Source organism: Cyanistes caeruleus, chromosome Z (assembly GCF_971803275.1).
Source record: "Cyanistes caeruleus chromosome Z, bCyaCae1.hap1.1, whole genome shotgun sequence".
Lineage (NCBI taxonomy): Eukaryota > Metazoa > Chordata > Aves > Passeriformes > Paridae > Cyanistes > Cyanistes caeruleus.
In genome coordinates this window covers 12,541,855-12,567,769 of record NC_141732.1, presented here as the reverse complement: position 1 = coordinate 12,567,769, position 25,915 = coordinate 12,541,855, and the positions used below count along the sequence as shown (strand labels likewise).

The 25,915-nt window shown below is 35.9% G+C and overlaps 1 protein-coding gene across 50 annotated transcripts in view; it reads left to right on the top strand.

Annotated features, from left to right (window-relative positions):
• Positions 1–25,915, top strand: part of PAM (peptidylglycine alpha-amidating monooxygenase) — a 123,469-nt gene that overhangs the window by 19,321 nt on the left and 78,233 nt on the right. The window contains exon 1 of one of the 50 annotated variants that reach the window (XM_086868639.1): positions 6,269–6,371. The exons of the other annotated variants lie outside the window; for them this stretch is intronic. The gene's annotated coding sequence lies outside the window, so the exon portion shown is untranslated. Of the gene's footprint in view, positions 1–6,268; positions 6,372–25,915 lie in introns of those variants that run through there. 50 annotated transcript variants of the gene reach the window in all.

Below are 25,915 nucleotides of genomic sequence, written 5' to 3'. Positions count from 1 at the left end.
CACGCAGGTAAGCACAAAGGTGATTTGTTTGAAGGTCAGTCATAGTCCCGCTTTTCTTAGCATCTAGCTTTTTTTCCCCAATATACTATAAAGAAAATATCTTCTCTGATTCTGTTTATGTTTTTCCCTGCACACTGACAAAGCAAGCTCCATTTTAGTAATAAATCCCCATTAAAAGCAATTTTATATATGTTTTTTACTCTGTCAGGAATTTATCAATTTTCATTCTTTATACCTACATGGGCTTATTATGCACAAGGGAAATAAATTAGTAACAAAAACATGATGCAATGGCATTGGTTCTATTTTTTCTATTCTTTCTTGTTTATATGTGAAACTTTATTTGAGAAAATACTACAGTTTTATGTATTACTCTTGATTGTAGAGATCAATGCCATTATTTTAATTTCACTATCTATGGTACAAATTCTTTGTTTTAATTGATTAAATCAAGCATGTCTGTTGTCTTGTAATAAATTTGGGCATTTTGATTCATCTTCAAATAAAAATAAAACTTCCTCCATAAACTGTGTCTGGTCCTATAGGACCAGAATCAAAAAATAACCAGGTGTGTAAGTTGCTCATTTTGCTGAGAAGTTTGTCTCAGCCGAGCTAAATTAGCAAATGTGTCTTGCCTTGCTCAGGTTGCCTACCAGTTGTTCTGCAAGACATTCACATGTTCTAATTAAGTATTAAGGGTTCCTTGATCGAAAATGACCTTTTATGTTTCTACGTAGAGGCTAGAGAGGAGCTGCTGGAAGACCGAAGTAACATATTTAATCTGTAAAACACTTAGCGTAGAGATGTACTAGTTGTGAAACTATAAATCACTTCAGAATGAAAACTAGATCCAATATTCTAATCCTTTTTACCTGTCCCTCTGTCAGACATTTTGTGGTTACAGGAGTGGGATTGTAGCCACGTGTCAAATTCTGTTGTTTGGTTTGGTTTTTTTTTTTCATTTAGGGGTTGCTTGTCTGGAAAGGTAACTCACAAAAGGCCACTGTCCCAAACTTCATCTTACAGTGGTAGAGTTTGAGGTTGGGAACGTTAATGGGAAATAATTCACCCTTGTGCTATAAGCAGGGTGAGGTATTTTCATAAGTCATTTTGCTATAAAAAAAACCTAGGCGTCTGAAAATGAGGTGCTTGTGAAAAAGTCCTTCTTCAGATAAATTTCTAGTTCCAGAATTGATTAGGTATGGATGTGTCACTGAGACCTCTTTGAGATTTGGAGGCAGTGTAAGCTGAGCATGCTCCTTGAAATGAAAGTGTTAAAGTTACTGCAGGACAGTGAAATGGAATGAGGAATTTTGAAAGATGTGTGTTTGGTTTTCTGAAGTAATTAACTGACCTTTGGTGCACTTTTAGTCAGCCCTCAAACCAGCAAAGCAGTAAAGAAATGGTTGCAGTTAATGACTGAGAGCCAACCCTATTTTAGGGCGAAGTAGGAAGTTTTTCTGTCAGATTTTTATAAAAAGCTGTGTTATCATTCCATTGGCAGAGCTGCAGAATGAATTTGGTCATTGAGCATGCATAAAGTTTAGGTGGTGAAAGAAGGTTAATATCTGTTTCTTTTTCAGTGTCTCTGTGAGGAACAGTTGGAGAGAGCATGACTAGAATTTTTAGATGATGCAAAGTTGAGATTTACTTTGAAATTTTTGCTTGAAATACAGAAATATAAAATGAAAAGAGGCTTGAACAGTAAAGACAGTTATCTTGGCAAGTGCATAATTTTTTGCTCTCAAATGGTGATGTGTACTGTTCCATCCCTACAAATTTAAGAGGACATCTTATATTTACACTTAAAAATCCCTCCTGTATTCACTGCAAGTCCTTTTAAAGAAATGTTATCAGAATTATAAGAAGTCTTGTTTTCTAGAAAAAAAAATGCTTGTATGTTTCAAGGATCCATGTTACAAGGACTTACTGCCTGAGAGTACTGGGGTTCAGTGTTACGTGTAGGCCTTAATTTCCTGAGCTGTAATTGAAGTGTTGAAAAGACCTACAGAGCAATTAGACTTTTCCAAATGTGAACATATCAGTACAAGTGCCTAGGCAGAATTTGTTAATACTTTACACTGTGTCTGTTTTGGAAGTCCTGTCTCTTTCTGGTGTTCATTTTTGTAGTTTGTCTGTTTTACATAAAGCAATAAAGTCTTTTAAGAAGGCTAATTAAAGGGTTGTATTGACTTAGAAAATTAGGATGTATTCCAGGCTTTAAAGGGGAAAAGGTTAGTGTGACTAACCTGTGAGAAAAACAAGGTGGCCTGTTGAGAACACAGTTGTGCTGCTGCTTTGCTCCCCATCCCCTGCCTTTCCCTGAGGAGATTGATGATGGTAGTGCTTGTTCCAGAAGTTTGTGCACAGTGGTCCCCTCTTCCAGCATTGCAATATCAGAATACATGTTTATTGTGAAGATAATGTACAGGAATAAACAATATCTGTAAAAAGGAAGTTGTGGTAGCATTCTGCTGTTAACACTATTACTGTGAAAGCCTTCTGGTACTGTGCAGTTTAAGGTGGAACTCGTGCTAGGTAAAAGCCAGATTTGCAGAGACTTGATAGTAGAACCACATGAAGTAATTAAAATACTTTTCTGTATACAATTTCTGTAAATTACTGTATATTTCTGTGTATTTATAGTACACAATTCTGTATTATTTATGTGTATGTGTTTGCCCCATGATATTACCAACTTCAGGAACCAACGCTATAGAGTAAGGAGTTGCTGCTGAAAAGTACTTTCCCTCCTTTTTGTCACTGATGTTGATTGTGATAAGAACTGTAGCTCTCTTTTGGCAACGTGTCACTATAGAACATTAGAGAAATATCTCTCATTTAGTTGTAGATGTATGTTTAAAATAAAACATAATCTTCTAATTTGAAATATTTCCTAATTTAGCTTGGTATTTGTTATCCCTTACATTCTATCATTCTACTAGTATGGGTTTTTATGTGTAATACCAACTTACTACTTGTTGTTTTGACAAACAATAATCTAATTACTTAACTATTATTATTTTCTGCAATATTTTAATGATGAGGTAAATGGTGATTGTTGTGTAAGCTGGTACCTCTTACAGCTTGTTCTGTACCTACCTGTTTAGCAGGTACACATTTACTGCCTTAAAGGGCATATGCCCAGATTTCAATATGGAGAAGAGATTTTCTAGAAACTGATACAATTGTTTAATGGTTTGGGTTGGAAGGACCTTAAGGATTATCTTATTTGAACTCCTGTGCATTGGTGATGGACACATGATATTAGGCAGATTGCTCAGTGCCTCATCCAACCTGGCCTGGAGACTCTTGCAGGGACTGGGCATCCACGCTGTCTCTGGACAACCTGTGGCAGTGCCTCACCACCTTCATATCTTATCTAAACATTATTATATATCATGAACTGTTTCAGTTCAAAACCATTTCCCCTTGTACTAACAGTACATGTCCTTTTAAAAAAATATCTTTTCAGCTTTCTTGTAAATGCCTTTTAGGTACAGGAAGATGCTATAAGGTCTCCCTGTAGCCTTTCCTGCTCTAGAGTGAGCAGTTCATACTGAACTCTCTAAGCCAGGCTTCAGAGGAGAGATGCTCCAGTCCTCAGATTAACTTCTTGGGTAGAGGAAGAGGTTTGTGGAAGAGTGCCAGGAAATAGATTGGAATCTCTCTTAGCAAAAACAGGACTTCAGAATATGCTGTTGTGATTGCTTGAGCTATTCTTTGATTCTTTCTATTGCTGTAGAAATGAGAATCTTGAATGAAATGTTTGTATAATAGTCCTAGAAGTTTAGGCATAAGAGGAAGCCATTACACATGGCTTCAAAAATGATGCCAAAATGGTTCTTCTACATGCCATTGCATTATTTGCAGTCCTGTTCTGTGCTGACATCCTAAGCTTGTGCCTGTTTACAGACATAGAAAAATAAAATGACTACTTATTGATTCTCTTTTTTTTGCCATCTTGAAACCAGACTTTATTCAGTTCAAAGAAATACTAAGGAGAATGAAAACTGTCATCTGGTATGTTGAATCCACCCACCTCCCTACTTGATATCTAGCCTAAATTGGTTGTTTTTTTGTAGCAATTGCGAGAGGGATGTTGTATATACAGACCCTGACAGTATTAGCATTCCATATTAGGTTAAGTTCAAGGACTGGGCAATGAAGCCTTTTCTTTTATTTAGTTTTTAAAGCAGTCAAGTGAGTTAACTAGAGATGAACAGGAAATTGTGGAATTGGCCCAGAGAAATGCTTCTACCTGGGATTCTAGTTGAAAAAAACTGAGACCATCATTTAGCTGGTAAATCAAAGCAACTGAGGTGTTGGATTTATTTGATTTATTGTTACATCCACTGAGAAGCTGGATGTAATAGATTAGGTCTGCATCTACTGTATGATCCTCTCCTTCCCAAAACAGAACGGAGACCATGGGAAATGTGTTTTGGAAAAATGTAACTTTAAAGGCTCAGTGTGTCATTTAGCAATTTAAAATCGTGTGTGTTTTCATTTCCATCCTTTGTAACTGTATTTTCCACTCAGTAGTCAGAAGTTTAGTGCTTCAGTTTTAGAACAAGCTTTTATAATTTGCTTCAGGCTGATGTGGGTTTTTTTCTTCTTTTTCCTTTTTTTTTTTAAGTTGTTAACTTGTATATTAATTTGAGGTGGTAAGCACCTTTACATCTCATATGCCTTGGATTTAGAAGTTTCACTGTTCATACTGTGGCTTTTTGACTTTTGGGCTTCCTAACAGGAGCTATCTTGCTGTAACATCGGTCTGTAAAGGTGGAGTTGGAGGGAACAGAAAGTCTTCTGCTTTTGTTGAGCTCCGTTTTTCAGCTGCTGCTTTTCTCTGTATTTATGCCTGGGTGAGTGCTGTTAGTGTCTATTGGAAACACAATACTGATCTCAACAGAGGATCAACATTGTTATGACTTGCTGCATTGCTGCAGATAGCAGGAATTAACTGAATTGTAGCTTTGTGATGACAGTAAGTCTCTAGCTGTTTTTTTACTTCTGTTCTCTCTCTGCCTTTTCCCTGAAGTGTGTGTAGCACTATATAGGTAAAGATACTGGGGTGGAGGGCAGTACACTGTGCTGCTTAGATCAATGATTTTGAAATAATACATGTGTGCAGAAAATTTCCTATGAAAAGCAGTATGCATGTGAAGCATCTGAGGGAATTTGCAATTGTGCTTGAAAAGGGGGTCATGAAACATGCTTTTTTAAAGTAAGAGTGCAAAATTTAATTGGCAAGACTAAATGATGTCTAGTTGTGAAAATGGTTGGCTGAGTAGTGTTCTTAACCTATGCATTTAATGATCAGAACTTCAACATAACTGTGGAAGGTATAACTTCTTCACAAGGATTTGATTAATGTTAGAATTGAAACAATGACATTAATTTAAAAATCTGTTTATGGTGGCCCTTCTAGATACTTTACACTAGGGGAATCCTAACTAGCTCTGTAATTCTGATTGAATTTTTAGTCACATGGTTATTCTTCAGTTTTGAGAAAACAAGTATCTGCAGAGCTATTTGTATTCAAAATGAAGAGACAGTAGTCCAGTTTTCTGTAAGATAGCCAAAATAATCTCATTCAACTATCTTTGGGTCATATAATGTCACTGCTGATAATATTTCCTGAAGTTCAGTCCTTCTTAAGTGATGTACTGACTAATAGTCATTGAAGGTGAAAGACACATGATACCAGGGTGAACACCTTGTTTCACAGAACGCCAGTTTATATCACACCTGAGCTTTAGTATTAGCTGGACTTTAGGTTTTGTTATGAACACTGTTTTACCCCCTGGTGCAAAAGAGTATTCTACGCTTAAAACTCTGCTGTGACTTGAAGAAGATGGTATCTCAATGTGATAGTGTCAGTGCATGAAAAAAGAGAAAATAGAAATGCTTATAAAATTGCTACCTGACAGTATTGCTTCTTGACCTGTGACTCCTGACAGATCTTGCAGATATCAGAAGACTTTAATAATGGATTTAAGCTATGACATTTGCAATTTAAAAAGACACATTACAATTAATAGAATCGGGATTCAGTACAGGGTTTTTTTCTGCACAGTAGCGCACTCTCTCCCTCTGTGACAACGTTCGTTTCTTTCTAAGCAAATGGAAACCTAGTATCACAAGCCTCAGGAAGTTGTTTAAGCAATTAAAGGCTTCTCTCTCAGCACATTGCATGGTTACCATAGTATCCTTTGCCTCAAAGTCTTTACTGATGATGTCAGTATGCATACAGGGGCTGTTCACAGCATCTACATGAAGATTATTCATCCCTCACTAAAGATTATAAGCATCTCTCCATGCATTCTGTTATCCAGTGTTATTTTAGTAATTCATGAGACTGGAAGGTAAGTGACTTTTGCTTCATATTGAATAATTTTTATATATTCTCACACTGAAGTTTCAGTGTTTTGTTGTTTTTTTTATTTCATTGCATTCTTCATTATATGCATAAAATGTGTTTTACGTGAACCAATTGCATAGCTTAAAGTAATTTAAATGTAATGACAAAGTAGGTAATTTTCATAAATAGAAAAAAAAAGGAAAAATAAAAATCCCTGAAGTAAAAAAAACATGACTTATTAAATAGTTAGAAGGTTTTTACCAAGTAAAATTTGCAGAGCTATTTTTTTAATCATAAGATCATCCAAATTATGTAATAGGAGTGTTACCCAAGAGTAAAAAAAAATAATATTAAAACAAGAACTCAGCAATTAACGCCCATCTCATATTAAAAAAAGGCTTTGATGTTGCAGGAAATTTTACATTAAGGTGGTATGTATTGTACAAGTCAACCAATATATACCTCCTTTTCTCCCCCCCCCCATACATATACAGTATGCAAATAACTTTTCTTAACCTGTACCTGTCTTCTGTTTTTTGGTCATAACATTCCTTGCCTTATTTAGATGCTTAAACCTAAGTGTCTTTTTGGGGAAATGGGTCCTTTATTGACATTTCTTAAGCAAAATGCTTAATATGCACTGACTCATGTGACAGTTTTTAGTACTATAAATTGTAATAGATGTGATGCATTAGAAGAATAGTAAAGACAATCTAGTGACAATACTGTGCCTTTTGAGTTTCTTTAATTCCTTATGGACTGAGGATTTTTTCCTTTCTAGTATAAAGATATATGTGTTCTTTTTTCCTCACTCTTGACTGCCTAGCTATTAGTTTGGATATTAATATAGAAAAGAATAATATTTTAGATAAACTGAAGAAACCGACTCCCCTTCCAGTTCTGATACCTATTAATTTTGATACTTGACACTTAAGAAAATAAAGTCTGTTTATGTATTTATGCAATTTTAATTGTTCAGTGTCTTTAAACCCTTTAAGGGTTTTACAGCTCTTTATGGTTTTAGGGATTGTGCATCTTTTCTGTTTTAGCTTAGGAGGATAGGCTAGGGGGTTTTTGTTCATTCTTTTTTGTTTGGTTGGTTTTTTGTTCAGTGTTTTTTGTTTGGTTTGTTTTCAATTTGGCATGCTACACAGCCAGACAATATGTAATACATATGTTTCTTTAATCTGTCTAATGATGTAGTAGTAGCAGGGAGTTGGGAGCTTCTATTAATAAATTTGATTTGTTTTTCCTCCCACCAAGTCTTTTGACTCTGTGTTCAGATTTCATATTCAAACAGTTCATTACAGAAACAGGGTTTCTGTTTGTTTTTCCACTACAGTCCTGTTAGGTCATTTATACGGCTGTGTGTTTGGGTGCACTCCTGAGATCTTCCATTACAGAAGTTTCATTAATCATTGCTATGTTTTCTCCATTCCGAGCAGAAAACAAGCAGGATTACAGGAGGACTGAGGGGATAGGATAAGGGCTACTTTAAAGAAAGAAATGTGTTTTTTTCAAATAATGTAATAGTGACCTACAGAAGGACATCACAGAATTAGAGTGAGTTTCAAAAAGATGGAGAGAGATAATTACCTTAAACATGGGCTGAAGGAGAAGTTCTTGAAGGAAAAAAAATACTTGAACAGACTAAACTGGGAATTCTTTCAGTTTATATTTCTAACAAGAGAACAGATTAGAATAATTATCTAAGGTAATGCTAACACTTTTTGAGGATGTTAAGTTTGTTCAATGCTGAAAAGAATAGTCTTGCTCTTCTGGTGCTCTTCTCTCCCTACAGCAGGCTTGGGGTGAGTTTGTTCAGTGGGTTGATGCAACATGAACCTAGTCTGTAACAAAGCAAAGAGCTTTTCCACCAGCTGGCGAGATGAGCCTATTCCACTGGAATCTGTGGACTCACAGAGTCTGTCACAGTAGAGAAGACTGGTTTAATTGCCCTGCCAAGCTTAGCTCTGAGCATATTCTGCTGTATCAGATTAGACATAAGTACGGCTGTGCTAAAATTGTCGTGGGTTTTTATGGAATTTAAAACCTCCCTGTTCAAAATAGAACTGTGAGAAAAAATAGCTGGTTGGCACATGAGATTTTGTGGTCAGCTTCTGAATATTTTCTCTGAGATTTAGGGAAGTTACTATTCAGATAGAAGTCCTAGATAAATTTCTGAGCTTGTTTGAAAAAGGAAATTGAATTCAAGACCTGACACTAGGAATGTGCTGTTTTAAATTAGGATGCACCCCCCTCTACCTCTCTCCTTGCCCCATGGCTGATCATGTGTACATTTATAAATATGTTTTGTGTGCATGGTGGGGATATATGCTTAACCTCACCATGACTGGATGTGGGAGCTGAGACCACCTTGCTTTTCTTGGTCTGCATGATCTGGCCAGATTTTCTTCCAGCACAAAGCTTTAAGCAGTTTTGCACAGTTATATCTTTAAAGATGGAATGGAGCTTGTCTTTGTTTGCACAGAAGCTAATTATAATGGAGGAAATGCATAGTCTTTCAGAATCAATAAAGTTTACTCAATTGCGTCCTGTCTCTTCTGATGTTATTTGTACACATGCATATGGAATGGGACAGTGAAGGCTTTGTGGTTTGCCTGGTGTTTCAGTCAATAGCAGAAAACATCTGCCCTAATCTTGCTAGAACTGGTTTACAGAGAAGTACCTAATATTTTTGTTCTGAAAAAAATGTAATTACTAGTAGATAAGCATTCATGTATTTCTGTAAGTTTGGGTAATTTAATCAGGAGTGTTAATGCAGAAAAATCCATAAGCAACTATGCAACAGCTGTGTCTTTTTTGTCTTTTTTCCCCCACCTTTTTCCAAAAATCACACTTCAGCTGTGCTCCTGAAATACAGAGTTTCCCCTCTGTAGCTGTATGAAAATGAAGAACAATCTCTATCTTTTTTGTAACTATTTTTTTTTCTAAGTGCTTTTCTTGGTCTGGAATCATGTGCACATTTGTTTAAATCTGTGTAACATTAATAATTAACAATAACAACAATAACAATAGTAATAGTAACAATAACAACAACAATAGTAACAACAACAATAATAATAATAACAATAGTAATATTACAGTCCGAACCAGATGGAAAGAACTTACATTATCCTAAATGAATTTCCAGATTTCAAGGCTTTTATAAACACTTTCATTCCATATTGACTTGTAACTAGCATATTGATTTCCAAAATTACGTTCTCTTGTTCTAAAAATATTGCCTGATGGTGTTTGGAATATTGTCATATCCTGTGAATATGATCTTTTTTTGTGACAGGTGGCTTATATCATATTTAAGAGGAAAAAACTATAAAGGTAAATATACAACAAAAATAATAATGTGCTAAGAAAAATATTTTATCATTCTCTAGAGCTTGTGTTAATCTGAATTGGCTGGTTTGTCTCTGCCATGTTTATGTGCAACATTTACTTCCAGAGACTTTTAAAAACCAAGGGAATCCCTTGACAGTATTCAGTGTGTGCTATATGTGGGGTAAATGGGACTTCACAGAATTTAGTTTTGAGTTTCTTCATTTGTATATGCAAACATATGTAGGTTCTGTTGTGTTTTTCAATCTCCCTATTCCATACCCTCCAAGTTTTAGGGTTTTTTTATGTTATGCTGTTTTTTTCCCTTGAATAAAGGTCAAAATTTTGAGGCATTAATTTACAATTCAATGAAGTAGTGTCATTCCTAAGTTATGTCATATGTTTCCTCAGAGAGGAGGTAAGGTGTCTTGTTGTATACGCACTAGAATTAGTCATGAAGTAAATTATTTCAGTTGGAGGTCATGCTGGACTCTCGGCTGAAAACAACTTACATCTACTTCAGTGAAAGCTACACATTATACTGGGCATGAGTCTTATTTTCATGTTTCTGGATGTAGATCTGTAGGCTCTATATGGTGGGAAAGGGTGGGAGTCAAAAAGGAGCTTTGAGTCAAGAACTAAGCCTGTCCATCGGGATTTCTACAGGAATTAAAGTCTTGGACTTTCCTGCAAGGTTTCAATGTATGACTTCCATTACTTGCTGAGACAGTCTAGAAGTGTTTGTCTTGTCAAGGGTTTGTCCCTCCCTTTCCTTTTTGAAAAAAACCTGCCTGGAAATGCAAATGCCTCAAGAGTTTCCTGGCAGACAGCTCTTAAGTTTAACCTAACTCCCAGCTCAAGTAATCACTGCTGTAGGTAGACTTTTTCTGTTATAAATTGGCATGACAAAATAAAAGGGACCATTTAAATAATAATTAATGAAAGCAAATTTTATTAATCCCGCAAGCAGTAGAGCAAGCAAAAGCCAGCTGGGGCAGCCTGGGGGACACTTCCTCTTAAGTGTCTCGCACACGGGGTGTGCCTTGGCTGAAGAGGTTCCTCTTTTTATAGTCCCTGCATCTGTGTCTTCCTGGATCACGTCGGTGCCAGCGCCCTCTGTTGCTAGGGGGTCTTCTTCTGCTTCTTGGTGCTCGTGGGTAGTCTTCCTCAGTCTCGTGATCAGGCGTTGGTTCTAAAATGATTAAACAACTCCCTCCTTCTTAAGCAACCCCCCTTTCTTGCCTGCACAGCCAGATACTGTGGGTTTTACCTTTTCTGCAGCTGCAGTAGTTTCTTGTTTTTGCAACAGGATGATTGTGGTTAGGCATTTTTACAGTGTTAACTCTTAAAACAGCTTTAACAATTGTATTATATTTAACAATTATATTAAATTTGATTAACAAACAATAATAATTTATTACATTTTGGATATGGTAACTGTTCAGTGAATGACAGTTCTACTGGTTCTACTCCAGTGTGGAGTACTTTTTCTTAGGCTTTTCCTCCATTCTGGGCCATGTAGATGAATTCACAAAAGGATCCTGTAACAATTAATCAGTTTGTCTGAGTATGAATCAGTGCAGTTTTGCAAAACTGCTAAAAATAGTAGCTGATTCCTCTTCTAAACTGATCAGATTCTTAAGGAGCAATGGATTTGCAGGGGAGATAGAAGACTGATTCAGTTTCTTTTGTGTGAGGGTCATCTGGCATCCTCAAAGGAAAACAGAGGAACCCGAACATCTAGGCATATCATCCATTCTGTTAAAGGCACAAAATGGAGAAAGACTTGGTCCTTAACTTGTGATCTCAGAAAATCCAGGAAAGAGGACTATCTGGTTTCATTTTTGTTTATGTCAAATAGCAAATTATACATCCTGGGACATAAGAGATGTAAGGCCATCATGTTTGGGATCATCCTCTTAGGATGAGGGTGATGCTTGACAATTTCTTTTGTTTAGGAAAAACTTGAGTTTGTTTTAATGCTTTTTTTTTTTTTTTTTGCAATTCATAAGGCTAAAAAAAAAAGAAGACTCACAAAACAATTCTGGTGTTGAGAGCTAATGAGGCTGTATAAATATATCCATTCAATTAGAAGTTAGTATGAAAGTATGTGTTTTATTTTACTTATTGATTACTTATTGGTTAATAAAAGTTACCTTGTAAAATCTAGAAATGGTAAGTATTGTATTTCTGTTTGTCTGTAACTAAAATGAGATAATTGTATTTGAGAAATTGTAATTGGGAAATACTTGACCTTACAGTCAACTCCCATTTAATTGTGGTGTGTACTTTCTCAGGTGAGCTTTATTGAGGGCAGCATGACTTTGGAAGAACTGGTGTGATGACTTTGCAAGTAGTGTTCTGGTATGGGTGGGCTTTATTCTAGCACTTGATACGGTTACAAGAGGCCTTGCATGAGCTTATGCTTTGGCTCCCAATCTGTAGTGAATTAGCTACTGCCTTGTATCATGGAAGAACAAGGAACAGGATTCTATGGAAGCACTTGTGAATTAGTCTCTTATGATATGTCTAAATTATATACAGGGTACACGATACCTATATTCATAGAGAAGTATATAAGGAGTTATTTTTTTTAAGTGTTTTATACTCCTCATCCCTACTGTTTTTCAGGAATGCTTTTCTGGTATCAGTTTTTTCTTAGCCTTACTTATGTGTCAGAGCTCTGTAATAAGTGTGCTTTACTCTTCAAGTGTGACTGAATATTGTGCAGTTTTTTGTTACGTTTAACAGTTGTAAGTAACATTTTTTTATCTTTCACTGTTTTGTCAGGTTTATATGGGACAACAGAGTATGAGATTCTTCATTGTTAATGTAGCCTTAAAAGCTTTATTGGTGAATTTTAGAGTAGAATACTTCAAAATGAAAGATAGTATAATATTATTTTTTGTACTTGAGCGTAAACTATAAGCTTGCATTTTTATTTTATGTGTGAATGAGAGCTTGCATTTTTTTTTTATGTGTGAATGAGAGTTTAAGAAAGCATTTTCAACATCCACTTTTACAGAAAACTGTTATTTTCAGGTAGCTGTTAAACTTCACCAATATTTCAATATTTTAACCATTTCCTCTGTAAGCAGTGCACTATGACTACCATGGATAACTTCCTTTAGTTAAAATAGATTTTATGTTTTAGTGTTACATAACTGTGGAACCATTGGAGGTATAGTGGATGGTTTTGCTACAGTAATTAAAAGGCAGTTGAAGCTTGTAGGTGAAGTTTATCTGAGTGGCAGTCAGTATTACTTAATGCTGAGCATGAGCTAACAGCCAACCAACTAAAAAACCTCTTCAGTGAAGTCAGCTAGCTAGAAATATGAAGATACGTCTTCGAGGTACCATAGCCGGACAAGCATTTAATTTGTTGTCTGGAATGTACAAGAGGGTGTGCGAAAAAATACATTATTTCTCATTTTTAATATGAATAGTTATAGCTATCAGTGAAATGCATTTTTGAAAATGTTCTAATAAGATTGTTTTGAACATGAAGACAACTTGACCATTTTTTATTATATTTAAAAGTTGTATTTGCATCTTGTGTATAAATAGATAAACTTCTGTGTTTAGCTGGCAGATTTGCATAATAAAACTACTTTGTTTCCAAAAGCAAGTTGACAGAATTTAATTTGTTGATTTCATTTATGGGCACAATTATTTGTGTTCTGATTCTTAGTTTGTACAACATTATTATGGACAAAACTGGAGATAGGGCTCCCATCAAATACCTGGTTCCCCACTGCATTTGCTAATAGATCTTTAGGATTCCTTTGTTGTTTAAAACCAACCAGTGCTTGGCAGGAAAGAAAATACGTGCTGCATCTGTTTTCAAGCAGCATCTCGGAAGGGCAGTTGTAACTAATGCCTTTTCGCTTAACTGTCTTAAACTGGATGGTAGGAGAGCACATAGTGCAAATAGGCGTCATTGTTGATCTGTTTTCTGCAGTGCATCAGCAGTAGCTGCTAAAGCCCCCTGGAAAGCTGTCAGGTGTTCTGTTTGGTACTGTTAGTGTCATGATGGAGAGCCGTACTAGCTTTTATTCATGTAGTACTAAATAAAGCTTGTTTTAACACAGCTCTACTTTTTGGTGGTGTTCATCACTTCGTTGTTGTTCTCCAAAAGCAGCACAATGGTCATCAAATTCAATCAGCCCTCTCTGATTTCTAAATAACTTAAAGAAGGTGAAAGTGTTTTTCTTTGCAGTTTAATGCCAAATCAGACTTAATTTTCTTTTGCTGGAGTACAGTGCCAAGACCGATAAATGATATAGCTGTTTAGTCACCTGATACAAAATACCTGCAAAAGTAGAGGATAAGCAATGAGATTAAGTAATTATATAAAATTGCCTGTTTTGAGAAACGGATGGATAGGAAAATTTAAGTATATGGGGAAAGCAGCAAATTGTGTTAGAATAAATTCTACCTGTTTTTACTAGAAAATGCTTGCTGCGTCTTCTGTTCCTGTCTTCCCCTTCAAAAACCTTAATGGTAATTTCATATGACGTATTAAAATCTGTTAAAACTGTTTGACAATTAATTTGGGATGGCTCAGTTCTAGCCATGAGGTTTTGGGTTAAGTTCCTGTGTGGTGAACATATGACAAGGAAATGAAGGTAACCTTCCATCTATTAGTTATGTTAAAAACATCTGAAGAGTTCATGCAACTAAACAGCATTAGGGTATTTTTTCTATACCACTTCTATGCTGTGTCCATGCTCTTCATTCTTTGCTTCTGTAAAGTTAAGCTGTCTCCTTATTTGAGTGCCTTTAAAAGGATTATGGAGCCAGAGTGAGGAATAAAGGAGTCTGTGGTATTTCTGAGCCATCTCATAATATTGACACTGATGCCTAGTGCTTCAAAATTGCTTCTTTATACTTGTTCCAGACAGTTTGCTATCCTTCATCAGGTTGCCTGTAGGAAACAAAAGCTATGTGACATATAGTGGGACTTTGTTGATGTGTTTTGTACAGTTATAATGCTAATAGATAAAGCCTTTATCTGTGATTGAAATCCCATGCAACTACAGTGCAACTGTGCAGCTCAGGCTTCGGGCATCCTGACATAGCTTGTTGTGCGCTGCATGGGGAGTCTGTGTGCCTGCTGGTGTGCAGTTATACAAAAAACTTTAACTCCTGTTGCTTCAGGTTGCTTAGGTAGAGGAGGTAAGCAGCACATACAGCCCTAAGCTGGGAGTTAAACTTCTAGGTGTGCTATGATGGTTCTCTATGACTAGCTGAAAGCAGGGTAGTCCTGAAAGTCAGGTGCCTGTCAGGCTTTTCTCCCAAGTAACAAGTGTTAGGACAAGAGGAAATGATCTAATGAAGTGTGTGGTTAATTTCTATATCACGTGGTAGATGTGGGATCTTTACCCATGAAACACCATACCATTTCTTCCTTGAAGGCTTTAGCTAGAAATGGCATTATTTGCTGTATTCCTGCTCTTTATTTTCCTCACAAACACTGTGACTTAAAGTAAATAATTACATAGCCGTACAAAGGTGATTGTAAAAATGTGTTATCAAAGGAACCTGTAAGTGCTTACTAGGCTGGCATGAGTAGCTGTTAGATTAATCCAGCTTTGGGGAGAAAAAATTGACGTTGAGTTTTCAAGCCTTATTTTCAGAAGAACACATATACCTAAAATCCATACTGTTATTTTAGAGTACTTCAACAAACAGTTGGCTAACGATTTGCAAAGCCCTGATCATTGGATACAAAATGCAGTTTAGACCGTGGAGTTTCAGTGGTGAAGTTTCCCCCCCACCATATTCCAGCTTCCAACTTCCTCTCTAGTAAACTTCCCCTTGAGTATATCTGGCACATATTTGTATTTCATCATCACATAGTAATTCCAACTTTGTTTTCTTACCTTAAAACATCCAAATTTAAGTTTGCTGTGGCATTTGTGAGTCCTTTATTCAGAAGACAAGAATGCTGACCCTCAATCCCCACATTGCTGTGCTTGCCACCCTCTTCATCAGGCATGTTGCCAGCAAGCACTGGCACTTCTATGGATTGCTATATCGGACTGTGTCTTGATACAAAGACAGATGTCCCTACAAAAAATTTTGCTGAGCAGATGATTTGAAAGGCAGTCTGAAAGTCAGGTTTCTCATCTGGATTTTTGTGACAGTAAGTTTTTATGGGTTTTGCTTAAAAACTAGAAGAAATAATTCTGCTTATGATGCAATTTATAAATTATAACACCTTTACAGAGGCTACCCAAACCCTACCAAAAGTGTGCTGAGTAACAGACATACTGATACTACCCCTTCCTGCTGCTAAAGTCTGACTCAAAAGTTGGGTGGTTGGATGTCTACTTCTGGAGGATAAAAGAAGACAAAAATCCAACATTTGAGTCGCTGAGGCTATTATCTTTGAGAAGAGCAAACAGCTGTGTTTGGAAAAGAGCTGCACATATTAGACCTACAACCATATCTTGTGGAAGGGTTTGAAGGTACCTCTTGAATGAAAGAAGGGAAGGGAAGCCTAAGATGTGATTTGGACCTGAGAAGAAGACTAATCTCTTCTTGTCGATTTGGAGGTTCTGCAATGTAAATTGTACCCTTGTTTCTAACACTAAAAATGTCTTGATTGTAACTGGAAAATGCTTTGATGATTTTAATGTTTAATGCAGAATTCATTGTCATTTGGTGACCTGGCATTCATTGTTGATTTTAGCCTTGATCTTCACCTCCCTATGCCATGTTCTTTAGTGGCTTGATTTCAGGCCTGAATTGTGGGATGGCAGTTTAGGTGAAAACAGTGGATTTATGGTATGTTTGTGAAACATATGCACTTAATTTGAGAGTTAGGGCAGGTAAGCTCCAACGTGAGTTTGGAGTATGTATTATGTTTCTGCCAAGGGATCATGCCCTAATGCTGTCATACTCACTTAAGAGTTCCAGAAGTGGAATTTATGTGTAATACTAAACTCTTTCTCCCCTTTCCATCATGGTTGAATTTTTTTAGAGCCCCTTAACTGTAGCACTACTTTATTTTTATTTTACATTGATTTGTATTGTTAGTTAGTGAAATTACTTGTCTCATATTAAACTGACAATGTAATCCATCGGAAAAACAAGTGTTTCCCAACTTGAGATAGTAATAAGAGTTAAAAACTTTCAACTGTTCTCAACAACAGAATTAGGTACTTGCTGATAGTGTGTTTAGTCTACTGATAGCAGACCTGCTTCTTCATTATCATAAACTTGGCAAATTTTGTTCTACAAATTTCTTGTCATATTTTACACCAAAATACATTTAAAAGTCTGTTTTGTTTCTGTATTTTACCAATGGCTAAGGAGGACTTATAATGTGACAATGAAACATTTTTGAGAATGGTATTTGTCGACCTGAAAGAATATTTATCTTTGAAGCAGTTTTTTTTTTTTATTTTAGTCTCAGGTGTCTTCTCAAATACTTTCAACTACTGCATCTCTGAAATCAGTTGGGATTCAGAGTTTGGGCCTCAGCAAAATTCTATACTGATCTTTTTTCTTTTCCTGCAAAAATGCACTTTCTCGGCCCAGAAAGAAGAAAATTTAGGAAAACAAAAATAATGTATTTATAATTTACTGAGTAATAGACATATAAAAAAATGGTGTCCATAGTATTCAGTTGAAAAATCCTATTCAAAATATTGTCTGTTATTTCTATATAATGTGACTTTTGTATTTTCTCGACCCATGCCTCTCACCTCCTGGTAGCTTTCACCTTATGTCAGAAAAATCAGTCTTGTTGAGTGGGGAACTGGGAACGGGGGATTTGGGCCCTCTTGCTAAAGAAACTGATGATGTGATCTAGGAGGAGCTAAAATGCTACTTTGACAACTTATTGCATGCAAGTAGGTGAGTGGGTGTTACATTTGGAAAAACTTCTAATCAGCACTGTAATACATAAGAAATCCTTAAATCAACTGTTCTGGCATTATCAAAATATTCATTTATGTACTCTTAATAAGCATTAGTGTGTTAATTAAAAAATGTTTCCTTTTACTAATCTAAAACTTAATTTTTTTTACAGGTTTATAAAGTTCAGTAGTGTGAAAGGTTTGTAATTGAACTAGACAAAATATGAATGAAAGTATATATAAGTAAGTTTCTTCACAAATCTAATTTTGGAGGGACAGTCTCATCTCTAGTTTGTAGATGTTTCATGCTACTGCAGTAAGGAGAAACATTAAAATGTATTCTTAATATTAAGAATGATTGTTTTGTACAAATTTTTGATAGCAAAGTAGTTAGCTTGTAACTGAACTAATGTCAAAATACTTTTTCTTTATGAACTTGATTGTTAAAATAAAAACAAGCAAAAGACTATGTTATACTAGAAATAAAAGTCATTGCCACATTTTCTTACAAACATACCTGTGTGTTTATGAGTTGGTGGTTGTGTAGTTTCGGCTCATAACTAGGTTTCTGATTCACATGCTCATGGGCGAGTCTTTTCATGAGTGTTGCAACTGACTTCACAAGATTAGACTTGCACTCATATGAGGAAATCCTATCTCTTTTGATAGGCTTTTGATAGGTATTTTTAAGACTCTTCATTATCCAGTATGATGATTGCCTTGGAGAATCTGGCATAAAAGAATTGTATCCCTTTCTGAAATTTGGCTTGCTGACATTTTGCAGAGGGCTTGAATTTCCTTTCACATGCTATTTAGTTTGAATAACTGACTGTTGATTTTACAAACTTCCTTTCTCAGATAAATGAAAATCTTGCTCCAAAGTTTCATCTTATCTAATTAATAAAAAATATTTAGCATGCATCATATTTTTTTTCTATGTCAAAGGGATGAGTCCATCGGCTTGCAGTACCTATGATATCCTTTCATAGTTTGTGATAATGTTTTTACTTTTGTTTTAAAAGGAATGTCGTTGCCCTTAATCTTGATAAGATTTGTTCCTGCCCTCTTTTGACAAGCCCAGAAACATTGTGGATTTCTTTGCTTCTTCTGTAGAAGTGCTTGTTTTGTTCCCTGATTTGGCTAGGATTTCATGTACTCTGTGAGTACTAAAAAGCTTTTTGTTACTACTTACAGAATTTGTTGGGGTGTCAAAATAAAGTGACATGGGATACAATAAACAATTTTTAAAACTGGGACCCAGTGTGGGTATTTTGGGTTGTTTTTTTTAATCATTCTTGCAGGACTCACAGTATATCAGTTTGGAAGGGGACCTTAAGGATAATCTGATGCAATCTTCCTGGCAAAAGCATAGTCCAGTCACGATCACCAGCACCTTGTCCAGTGGATCTTAAAAGAATCCAACATTGGTAATGGAATCACCACATCCCAGAGGTGATTATTTCAAGGGCTGATTTTTCTAATTACGACAAATGTTCCTTTGCTGTCCAACAGAATCTTCCCAGGAATAATTTATACCCATTACCCCTTGTCTTTTCCTTGTGATTCCTTCTGAAAGGGGAGTCTCCTTCTTTGTAGCCCACAGTGATAAGAATTCCCACAGATGTTCTTTTCTCAAGGCTGAACAAACCTGCTCCCTGTTTGCCGGCCCTGGTCCCTGTGGTTGCTTTCCAGGGCTGTTTCAATCCCCTGCAGATGCTCCTGCACTTCCTCTGACCCCCTGTCTGCCCTACCTGCTAGGTGAGCATTGTGCCAGGTGTTCTGAGGCTTTCCCTTTGTCCTGTTCCAGCAAAGGCCAATCTTTAAAGAAACACCTCTTCCTCTTTTCTCTGGGATGTCTGTTTGTGGTTTGTTTGTTTGTATTGTTATTGTTAAATAAGTAGTTGAATATTGTTAAGCAAACTAGCAGAAAAGTTGTTAAAAGGTCCTGTAAGTATAGGTTTCTCTATATATATATGTATATAGAGAGAAATATAATATAATATAATATAATATAATATAATATAATATAATATAATATAATATAATATAATATAATATAATATAATATAATATAATATAATATAATATAATATAATATAATATAATATAATATAATATAATATCATATAATATAATATAATATAATATAATATAATATCATATAATATAATATAATATCATATAATATAATATAATATCATATAATATAATATAATATCATATAATATAATATAATATAATATAATATAATATAATATAATATAATATAATATAATATAATATAATATAATATGTAGTTTGCTATACTTGTATTCTATATTCCCTTAGCAATAAAGGACAGTCATGTATGTCCAATGAGAAGAGTGGGCAGTTCTGGAGGAAGGTGGACTAGACAAATGTAGGTGAATCACAAAAATTTGCTTCAGCCTGTAAGCTGTTTTGTTTAGGTTGCTTTTACCTCTGTTCCATAACATAATCTCTAAATAGAATGTTAGGGGAAAAGTGGTAGGGCTGTTGAACTGGCCTGTAGTTAAAATGATCTTTGAGAGGTTTCTTCCTATGATGTTCATTTTGTTGTCTGTGAAACTGCTCCATCCCCTCCTCTAATAGTGGATCAATTCCAAATAAATTTTGTATTTCCACTCACTTTGTTCTTTCATAGGAGGTGTTACTTAACAAACACTTCCTAGGGAAGTATACTGCCATGCTGGCATGTGCAAGGTGCTTAACAACAGACAGGTCACCAAGGAAAACAGCTTTTTTAGTTGCTGCTTTTTCAGCTAATCAGAATAATCACTTGACAGATAGAATAGCACAGGAAAGAGACTTCATTCTGGAACAAAAGACAATAATAATTTAATAATAATTTAATTATCTAATTATTAGGTAATTTAATTATATTGATATAATATATTAATTATATTAATTATAGGTATTTTAATAATAATTACCTAATTTTTTTTATTTTTCCAAATTAAAAAAAAAATTATCGAGCTTGGCATTTAAATAGCTACATATTTACCATTGTTGTATGTGGGGGTGGTAATTCACTTGCAACACCAATATAGAGTCTGTAAGAGTGGGCATAAGCAATAAGACAAATACTGAGTCCTTTGCCAGCTGGACTTAAATCACAACAATACTGAAGAAATTGCTAGCTCTTGAATTATCTTCCATTTCCTTCCCTATAGTGGAATTCAGGAGTCCAGATGTGAGTAGGATTCACAGGTACTTTGGTTAGGAAAAGTAAACTTTTTTTTTCTGTTTCCTATTGGAGGTTTTGGGTACATCTTAAATTTCATTTTAATTTTCAGTGGGCAGTGGTTATACTTTGAAAGCTAAAAAATCCAGATTGGGTTCTAGCATGTTCCAGTTTCTCTTGCCAGATGTCTGCAGATCTCAGCAAGGCAACCTCTGTAATAAAATGCAGAGCTTTAATTTTTTGCTTTCTGATGTACAGGCTCAGAAATCATTAAATCAGACTATTTAGGTTCTGTTCAAACTGTATTGCAGAAATGCTTTTTAGCTGAATTAATTTCAACAAATTAGCTAAGTACAAGCTAAGTCTTAAGATTCTCCTTCAACCTGAAATCCATGGCCGTTATGTAGGAGTCAGAAAATAAAAAGCTAGAGGATTTTGTGGAGTGGTATAAGAAGGGCAGTACGATGATTAATCTTATACCCCTGTCTGTCAGATTTTTGTAGAAAACAGTAATCTGTATCAAGTAAAGACATTGATTCCTATATTATGATTTTAAGCCATTCTGTGCAAGATTCTATTTAAAACCTGAAAAGAGCTTTACCAGACACAAATAATTGCAAAAATGGCAAAGAAACTTCTGTGTGTATCCCAACTAAAATATATGGGATACCTTCCTGAAAATAAATGGGTGGAGTGTAATGGTCTGCTAAGAATGAGAACTGATGATCATTTTTTATGTACCTTTAAATTTTATTATAAACACCAAAACGAAATCAAGCTGACATGAAATCTGGTTCTACCCAGTTCTGAGGAACTTTAGTCTCCAGCAAAACTCCCTTGAAATTTTCTTCTTGTTTCATTGCTTTTATTGGTGGACTGAACTTGTGTATGTGTATATATACAAGAACTGAATTGTACATATGTGAAATCTAGTTCATTTTTGACACGGTTGAATGGGATTGCAGTCCTCTGTGTGTGTGATGTGGTTTTGTTCTTCCCACTTGCTGCCATTCTTCACTCTCAAAGGTGTGCAGTTGTCTGTCACAGATCAAAATTTTGTTTCTTAATATTTATGCTTTGATTTGAAATATTTGAAATTTTATGGTTCATCATTTAAGTCAGTGAATGTGTGTCTATCAACAGATTTATCATAAAATATTTTTCTTTTTGGGTTTTTTTTTTGCTATAAGGGAACTAGTACCATTTTAAAGTTTGGAGTACTTTCTTGCAGATTGTCTAATAGGTGTCAGATCTTTATAAGGCAAAGTATATCCTTAATTTTTGGCACTTGTAGGGACCTCATCTGGTAGCATGAAGGATTTCCTTCAGTAGTAGCCTCTCTTTCCTCCTTTTGTATTCAAGGTATCTGATTTCTCTTCATTTCATTCAAGGATAGGTCTGCTTTTAAACTGTGCTGTGAGTAATGCTGACAGTACTGTATTTCCTTTAGCTAAGGTAATCTAAAATTGAGATAACTTGAAATTTTTGAAATTACTGAACATGCCCTGGGAGAGAGAAAATATGTATGACTCATGGCTGTTGACATTTACTTTTTTTTAAATGCCAGGCAAGATTTTCAGATTGAATAAAGCCCAGTGTTACTAAGAAACAGGAGTAACCAGCGTATAAGTAAGTCTTTAAAACTGTACTTGCCATTGCTCTCACATGTGAAAACTAATTGTGTAAATAGTTTATCGCCTTAATAGTTTTTGCTATGCTGAGGAACAAGGTACTGTAGATTTTACATACATTTTCCTCTCTCATACGTACTTTTGACTGAACAATTAAAGGAAGTAAAAGAAATGTGAAGATTTCTTCCTCATAAGTCAAACCTTGATGTTGCATGAGACAAAACAGATAGTAGAATTACTGGAAAGTCTTAAAAGATTTGTCTGCCCATGCAGTTTATTGAAAAGGGAGTTAAGCATCTTTTGAATCACCTATGTTTTGAAAACAAGTATTTCTATAAAAATACAATATAATTTTTTTTTAAAATCCAGTATCCAGAAGGGATAAAGTGTCTCACCCAACCTGGCATAGTTCCAATTCCATGTATCTTCTACAAGTATAATATTTTTCGCAGTAGAACCATTTTTTGGGGGGACTGAGTCTAAAATTAGGATGGATATCATACTGTTTTTCATGTGTCATCTTTTCAGTCCTAGTGGTTTATAGCTGAATAGCATTTTCCAGGGAAGAGCACTTGATTCATTTTACTCTGCAAATGAAGAAGCTTGAAAATCCTCCTTCGTACTCCAACAACCAGAGTAAAATACATTTCTACAGGGAAATCTTATCAGGAGGCTGGGGTGGAGGTTGTAGAGAGCAGGGAATATGTTTACAGTGGTTTAGACACTAATGCTAGTTATTTGTTTTCCCCTTCATGGTTATTTCTCTTGGCTTGTTTTGTGTTATGGAGGTGGCAAATAAAACTAGTTGTGATTTAAGGCTGGGAGGCATGTCAGCACCACGTAGATCCTCTCTCCCTGGCCCCCTGTAGGCTGGGCAAGACAGTCACAAGGAAACGAGAAAGCTCGTGGGGTTGAGATGAGGACAGGGACAACAAAAACTGTGTGCACAAGCAAAGCAAAACAAGGAATTCATATCCTCCTTGCTATCAGCAGGTGTTCGTCACCTGCAAGAAGTAGGGCTCCTTCACATGTAGTGGTTTCTTGGAAAGACAAATGCCATCACTCCAAATGTCCCCACAGTCCTTCTTTATGTGGTACGGGATATCTCTTTGGCCAGTTAGGGTCATCTGGCCCGGCTGTGTCCCCCCCAGCCTTCTCACTGGTACAGTGGTATTAGAAGCAGGGAAGGCTTTGGCTCTGTGTAACCACTGCTCAACAACAGCTGGAACATGTTTTCAATGCTGATTTGCTTACAAATCCAGAGCATGAGTTGATATAAGCTATTTGGAAGAAAATGTAGTTTGTCCAAGCCCAAATCAGTACAAATTACACCTACAAACCCATCCCCGGTTCTGTACTGTTCATATGTTCAGGTCCCATGTTACCCAATACATCCTTATTATCCTCACCTCCTACACACCACTTCCAGTCTTTTGATGTATACACAGATCCTTTAAGTATGGACCACCCTTGTAAAATGCCCAGAAACTTTCACTGAGTTCATTCAGTCCATGACTTGGAACTCCATTTATTTGTTGAATGCTCAGGACAGAGAGGTAGTGTGTTGTGGGGAGTTACTGGGTTTAAAAGCCAGCTCAGGTCAGGTCACAGCTGCACTTGGCGCTAACTTTTGTGAGTTTTGTCCGCTGCTGGTTGGGGTAGGAATAAAATTCCTTTTATAGGAATTCCTGTAACATAAAATGCAAATCACCAATTATAGCAAATTAAAGGTTTTTCCATTAAGTCTCCAACCCTTGTCCCTTTGGACCAGGCCATAGGATCTAACATTGCAATGGACTCCTCTGCTCTCCCCTGCTCCCATGCAAGGTCCCCTCCTGTGGCATATGGGATATAATCCTTCAAGAACTAATAAAATTTGAGTCCTCTCCTTAGCTACAATCTTTACAGATGAGACTTCTCTAGTGTGAGAAGACTGCAGTGCCACTTCTCCTAATGGGTGTCATCAGTTGACACGATTTAGATCATTTAATGCACTACTGTCAAAGGGTTTTAACAAAAGAATTACTAATAAGCTGTTTTAAAACTGTGAAGTACAGTTTGGTGCCGAAGTTCACTCTGTTACTGTGTGACCAGCCGTTTGAACAATAATACAAAATTACCAGGAACAAATCAAAGTTACTGTTCTATTCGATATCCTTCACTTTAAAAAGACCTACCTTGGGTAAAATGGTCTCTCTGCTTCAAGGAGCAACCTTGAGAGGCCACCCAGGGGAGATCACTGCCACACTGCCTGGCAAAGAGGACTCAAAGAAGGCTCACTTAGGCTTCACAGATTTATGGAATAACATGGTTTGCTCACAGTCACATTGTGTACAATGGGAAAAGCATGCATGAGACTCCTTGTGCCCATAATTTCCTTTGTTCCTTGACAAATGATCCTTGGAAAAGCTACTTGCTATTAATTTTTTAATCGAATGATCAGTGTTCCAAGCTCATGAGCATGGCTGCTCACTGTGTCACTCTGCTCCTTTGTGGGTTTTCAGAGAACAGATAAAACTGGAGCTCTTGGCCCTTTAATGGCTCAGATCTTTTTCTTCTCTGCAAACTTTGCTGTTTGGCTAAGGGGACATGTGCATCTGTCACAATGGGTATACCTGTATACATGCCACAGGACCTGCCGAGAGCTGGTTCTGATGTGAGGTTTCCATAGGCTGAAGCTTCCTTTAGAACACATTCACTTGCTCCAGTGTGGAGTCCCTTTTCCTGACTTCTGCCATGGCGTTGAACATTTTGTACATAGCAATGGAGCAGGGTATGTTCTCAGCACTTCTTTCTTGAACTGGTTTTCATTTCTGGTTTTCTTTCCCTTATTCTTGCTTTCGGATGTGCTTAATTTTTCGTCTGTTTTCTCTTGTGAACTCGTTTTCCCATGTGTAATGGTGCCTTCTAGTCAATAAACCTGGGCTTCTCCTTAACTATGCATTTATGTCCTAGTATATACTATATTTATATTTAGGTACTTCATAGAAAAACCTAGTGCTAGTATAATCACAGGCAATTGTGTTGTATTTACCTTTATACTTCTTTTTAACTTCACATAATGTTAAGACTTGTTCTGATGAAAAACTGTTCTGTTTTGTGTTCAGTTTCCTTAGAATGAGCATTTTTATATTTTGTGATATCTTATGTTACTCAGTTGTTAACAAATACTAAATGGAATTGGATTCACTGCCTTGGTTTTCATCTTCTGCTCTCTTCATTATCCTTTTCCTTAATTAAGAGGTGGTGTTATCTCTGCCACATGGACCAAGGAAAGGCTATAACATTACTTTTGTGATGAACTCTAACAAACTTCTGTTGACTTATTTTCATTAATTGAAATGCTTGTAACTTCTATGAAGTTACAATGCTGTAAATCTCGGTTTAACTACATGACCTAGACTGGATATATGGGAAGATGTTCCAGATTTTTACCTGGAATTACTTGAAAAAGACATACAATTAAAGGGGTCAGAACAAAATTCTTTGTTTTTCTTATTTTTATTTCTAG